Below are 6,000 nucleotides of genomic sequence, written 5' to 3' on the forward strand. Positions count from 1 at the left end.
AAATGCGGCACCACAACAGAAAAAAAGGAACAAGAAAAAATATGCATTGAGAAGACAGAATACGTAAGTTCAAATACATCAGAAACTATTACACCGCAAGCGCCAGCTTAAATTCATATCGATCCTTGTAAAAATTATCAACATCATTACACCTCCTAATATTGTACAAATACACAGTACGTGCTGAGAATAACAAAATTTTCTTACTCCACAGTTCTCAAAATAATTACTGTGTACCTGCAATTCTATTGACGATGTCAAGCGGTCACACTCAGTCACATGATATAGACAGTTAAACTCAATCACATGATGTGAAGAATGAAACGCGGATACAAAATCTGAATCTTTCCTTCTTTTAAAGGTTGTAACTAAGTGCAGCTTTTTCAAACTGTGTTTGTGCTGGTTCTACGAAAATTTCTGTTCACTGTTCGACCAAAAGGCCTATCACAAACAATTCTTATACAATTTCTTCTTAGATATTCAATCTCCGCACCCCGGGGTTGCCAAATATTTTCATTTGAAACCAATCTTCGTTTGTTTACAGCTAAAATTAAGAAGCATAGTGAGGCAGCTGAAGACAGTTGATAGTGACGAGGATGACTCGTCGCTCTTTTTTTTATTCACCAACAAGTTTTACAAAATGTATAACACAAACTGTTGGGCCAATAGCCGAAGCTAGTTTAGGCCCATTACATAAATACACAATACAGCAGCAAACAATAAAATGGTGAGTGAAAACATACTGACCTCAAAACACTGCACGAAAACCAAATAGTAACAAAAAATTGAACATAACAAAAGAAACCGGGGTTCATGCGATTTTGGATAGGTAGAACCTTTTTAGTTTGAATTCAAAGTTATAAGCTGTTTTTATTTCTGTAGGTAAAGTGTTCCAAACTTTTGCTCCGTAATATTTTAGTAGCCGTTGACCATAGGTATTACGGGTTACAGGCAAGTTCAAATTCACGTTCCTTGCAGTCCTAGTGTTCCTTGTAGGTAACACAAACAAATTTATTGAAAAAGGATGGGAATGGAGAATAATTTTGTTGACAACTTTACAGACCGTGATTTCACGGACAAGCAAGAATGGAAGTATTTGAAGCTCAGAGAATAACGGACGGCTGCGAGCTCAAGGGTTAGAAAATGTAATGCTCGTTGTTGAAGGCGCACGATTGAATGCCCAAGATTCGCAATAATACCTCAAGTGACGATGAAAGAGTGAGTAGTAAATAACCTTCAGAATTGAGATACTGAAGTACGTCCTACTTCTTAAAAGGGCGAAACAGGACGATGAAAGTTAAGAGGAGATCATTTCTGTATGCCCTTTCCAGTTCATGTGGCAGTCCAGAGTCACGCCAAGATATTTGATGGAGTCAACATGCTCCAGCAAACTATTAAAATATATTTTCATGGAGTCTGATTCAAATTGCCTATGCAGGGAAGGGAAAAGCATATAATTTGTTTTCTAACTGTTTAGAGTTAATTTATGCCCGTTAAGCCAACTTTATAAGCGCAACAACTCATGATTTATCATACTTATTACATGTTCAGCTCATTTTCCATTCACTATAATTGGGGTATCATCCATATACATTATAACCTTGGATGATGTCAAATACGTAGAAAGGTCATTAACGTACAGGGAAAATAGCACCGGAGTGAGGACCGAGCCCTGAGCGATACCTGTTGAGATTTCTCATTGTGATGATGAAACATCGGCAACAGATACTTACTGTTTGCGATTGGACAAGTAACTGGCAAAAAATTCTAGGGTGCGTCCCTGAAACCCGTAGTTTTCTAAGAATTCCAAGAGAATCGAGTCTGTTACGGAATCGAAGGCCTTTTTGAGGTCGATAAAAACCACACCCGCTATTTCGCTGTTACGTAAAGAGGAGTACACTTCTTGAGTTAATGCCATTACAGCATAGGACGTGGACCTATTTGTAGTAAATCCATGTTGGGCTGACGTTATAATTTTATTATGTTCTATGTATTTTCGTAGACGAACAGAGATAAGCTTTTCAAACGCAGTGTTTATAACGCGCAAGACGATTATTGGCCGATAACTGCCAGGTTCATTACGGTCACCGCTTTTGAAAATTGTTGACACTCTTGCTACTTTTAGGTTGTCAGGGTATACCCCTTTATCTATGGCATAATTAAACAGGCGAAGTAATTGGGGCCCAAGTACATCAATATTGTCCTTCAGTACACGAACGGTTATACCATCATGACCGGCCCGATCTTCTCCACCACACAACCATATCAGTCTTCACCCGTTTCCCTACATTAGCAAAGGAGCCGCCGTTGCCCCCATCATAGTTCAACATTTCAAACCTAGCACCCTTCCGACTTCCAACACGCCCTCTGCACTACCTCAAGGGCGGTATCGCTCCTCAAGCTCTCCAAATTATCCTTCAACACCATCCCAGGGATCCTGTGGACCTAACGTGGGCTCCGGCTCATACTGGCTTAGGAGGCAATTAGCAGCACATTTACATGCTCGAGAAGGCTTTACCCATGCTCCTGCTTGTTTTGCTCCTAACCACAGCACCCCCTCCCTCCCCCCCGGCCGCTATATACAAAAACAGACATTACACTGCACCGCAGACTGAACCGTGAGGCTCTCCCCCAATACCCTATCAGCAGAGGAGGTCCGCAAGTGGCGCATCATCCAAGCGCATACCTTCCCCCACCGCACGTACCTAGAGCACTCCACCCCAGCTGTCTGCTTTACTTCACTGCCCGAACTATGGTGCGCTGGACACGCGTTCTCATTTTAGATGCAAAGCTTCTCTTTCTCTCGGCTCCGTGGTCCATCGTCCCTCCATTCACCGGCCCAGGAAGACACTGGCAACAATGCCGCTCCAGGAACCCTTTAAGGGGAAGCGTGCTCGCCTCGTGCCGGCCCAGGAAGACACCGGCAACACTGTCGCTCCAGCATCTCATGGTCGGGGCTATGTCCCTCCCTTGTTGTGGCGCCGCCCACATGCCCACTGCGCATGCTCGGCTCATTTCGGGCCCGCCCAAGAAGACACCGGTAACACTGTCGCTCCAGGAGCCATTAAAGGGTAAGACACCACCGGGCGTTCAGCAAGCCGAGCATGCACAGTGGGGGTTTGGACGGTGCAACAACGACAAGGGAGGGACATAGCCCCGTCGCATCTAAAAAAATTACACCGTCTTCCGGTAGGGGAATCCTGAGTAGTATGCGAAACAGCCATGGGCTCAACGCAATTTCCCATTTCGTAGTGCCGGTAAGTGAAAAGTGTGGTACTTACAATGAAACCAAACTGTGAATATAACGGCCGCTACGTACCTGAACCTAACGGAAACGACAAACTGAAAACTAATGGGCACTTGAATCGACCCCATGGCTGCTTCGCATACTACTCAGGGTTACTTTACGGGAAGATGGTGTATTTTGTTTGCTTCCAGTGCCCCAAAGCTCCCTGCCCACCCTTCCTTATTCCCCCAGGCCTATGAGCAGGCCATGCGCAGCTCCGAGGTCTCGTACCAGGTGCTACTTTTCCTGGGGGCTTTGAGGTCATGGTTGCCCTGTGAGCAGCCGTCACCTAAACATTAGGAAGAGCATTTTGAATATAAGTTTGTTCCCAAGCTCTCCCTCTTCTGTCTCTCAGGCTATCATCTGGCCAATCTCGGCGGTTGTATCCGGCGAGTGCGTAGGCTTGCTTTCGTTGCCTGTGGTCATTTTTGTTTATTTTTATTGTTTTTAGGGGCTGAAAGTACATTCGCACATAAGGGGGAGGGCAAGAGGCTACAGCCTGACCAGGCCCTTCCTTCCAAAGAAGCTTGCACAGAAGCCGGGAGCAGCACACATCACAAAATCAAATGAAAAGAAAAAAAATAGATACAATGTTTCGTTACACCATGCAGAAAAGGAACAACATAGCTAGCACATTTTTAGAAGCCCAAAACGAAAGAAAATGCCATCATAAAATTAATAAAAACATTACACCATCTTCTCGTGGGGAACCCTCATGAGGATGCGAAGCATCATAGGGGTTCCGTGTGGTTCCATTGGGTTGCCGTTATGTTGAGTGATCTGGTGTTTAGTAGCACCCGAGGGAATTCCGCGTCCGGTTCCACACCGGTGAAAAGGCACGAGAGTGCTGTTGTGTTATGATGAGTAGGCGGTGGTTGTAGAGGCGCCGAAACTCGTCCATCATGTTCTTGTCGATGTTGTCTCTGTGGTAGAACCGGTAGTCTCCCTCAGCGTTGGTGAGGTAATGGTTGTTTACGTTGGTTCACCGGCTGAGAGCAACGTACACGCCCTCCTCTTCGCAGCTGTCTTCTTCTCCTTCTTCTTCAGCGGTTCGCTCACGGGAAGATGGCGACGGTGGTTGAACGCGAATCTATCTCGTGATGGATTCTTTGGTTGGCCAATACCTAGGGGCATCCTGCCGCAATCATCATAAGAGGCGCTGCGGACGGGGCGCGGACGCGGTACATCCTTCCGAGCTAGAGATGCTTCGAATCTAAAATATACACGCATACATGATCCTGGCATTGAGCACTGTCACGAAATTGCGTGGTGGTTGAGTGGCCGATGCCTCGGACGGAAGGAGCGACAAACAACTGCCCCCTATGTGCGACTTCCATGATGTGGTTCAGCCCTCCTAACCGGCGATAAAAGTCCACACCAGATTGGCCAGCCGCTGGCGTCAGGGACGAGACAGAGCACGGGATAACCGTTTGAAAACAAAACACATTTACTTTCCCCCGCACAAAGGAAGTACAAAACAGACCGACACAGAGGATAGTACAAAGTAGCTGAAGCTTGGGTTAGAAAGTGGGTGACTGTAACAGGAGGGTAAGAGTTAAGCGGACAATAGCCGGTCTTGGGCGCTTCCCCCCAACACTAACAAAAGATCCACTTGTCACGCACACAACCGCACACACAACACGGTACACTAAGAAAGACGCATAATGAAGCCCAGGCAGCTTATGCGAAGGAGGATGATAACGGAGAGAGCGATTATAGACAGTCTGAAGAAGAGTGAGTAAAAGGAAGATTCCTTAGCTCGCTTTCGGCGGTGGTCTCGCCAGGGCAGATGCATTGGCCCACCGGTCGTCTGCGGTGGATTACGGCTGATCGGCGACGCATTCCCGATACATCTGGGCCGCGCACAGTCTCCTCCTCGAGGGGAATTCTCGGGGCCCAAAGTCGCCGCTGTCGTAGCACTCGGGCCTACACCGCAGCCCTCAGAACCGGCCGCCTCGTCACAACCGCACGGCCTTCCACCGCCACTTCTTACTTTGTTCTCTCCTCGAGTCGGGAACCGCCGGCTGCACAAAGCACACAGCCGTCCCGACAGCGCGTCTTCCGAGAATCAACCGAGTGAGAATTCTGTTGGCCGCGACACTCTCGCCCCCCTCTCACAGAAACACATGGCGCACTAATCCGGAGGCAGCAATGGCGGCGAAGACTATCCTACTCCACCAGCATCACCCCGCAGGCCGCAATATGGCGAACGAAAAAAAAAGACAGCCATAGAGGGACCAGAATATCGCGACACTGCCACCCATTAAGAATGTTATTCCCAATAGCATTCAAGACAAACACAGGGAAATGCGGGCACAAGGAAATATCACACCAAGTAACCGACGTCGCCAATTTCATACGCACGATGGAATGGAAAATCGTCAGGCAGCGTCCGGTTGCAACTAGTCCCCAAGACAGCCTCTTCCCAGCATCGGCAGCGGCATCTCTTATGAAAGAACTCTTCGCAATCCTGGTCCACCTTCCAGAATGTCACACTGTCCAGTGCTACAAGTAGCCGAAAGTGCTGCTATGGTACCTTCTTACAAGAACTATCGTGAACTTGTTCAAGTGAAGTTCGGAGTGGCAGGTTGCATCCAACTATCAGCTCATCAGGCAAACTCAGAGGGTGAACGTCACCTTCTTATGCATTTTTTTGGCGGAGGCGCTACTGCACATATGCACAGCTGGAACCTCAAATAGTGTTTAAAAAGAAC

The sequence above is a fragment of the Haemaphysalis longicornis genome, unplaced genomic scaffold, assembly GCF_048455015.1.
Source record: "Haemaphysalis longicornis isolate Haplotype H1 unplaced genomic scaffold, Haemaphysalis longicornis Haplotype H1 scaffold_3, whole genome shotgun sequence".
Classification (NCBI taxonomy): domain Eukaryota; kingdom Metazoa; phylum Arthropoda; class Arachnida; order Ixodida; family Ixodidae; genus Haemaphysalis; species Haemaphysalis longicornis.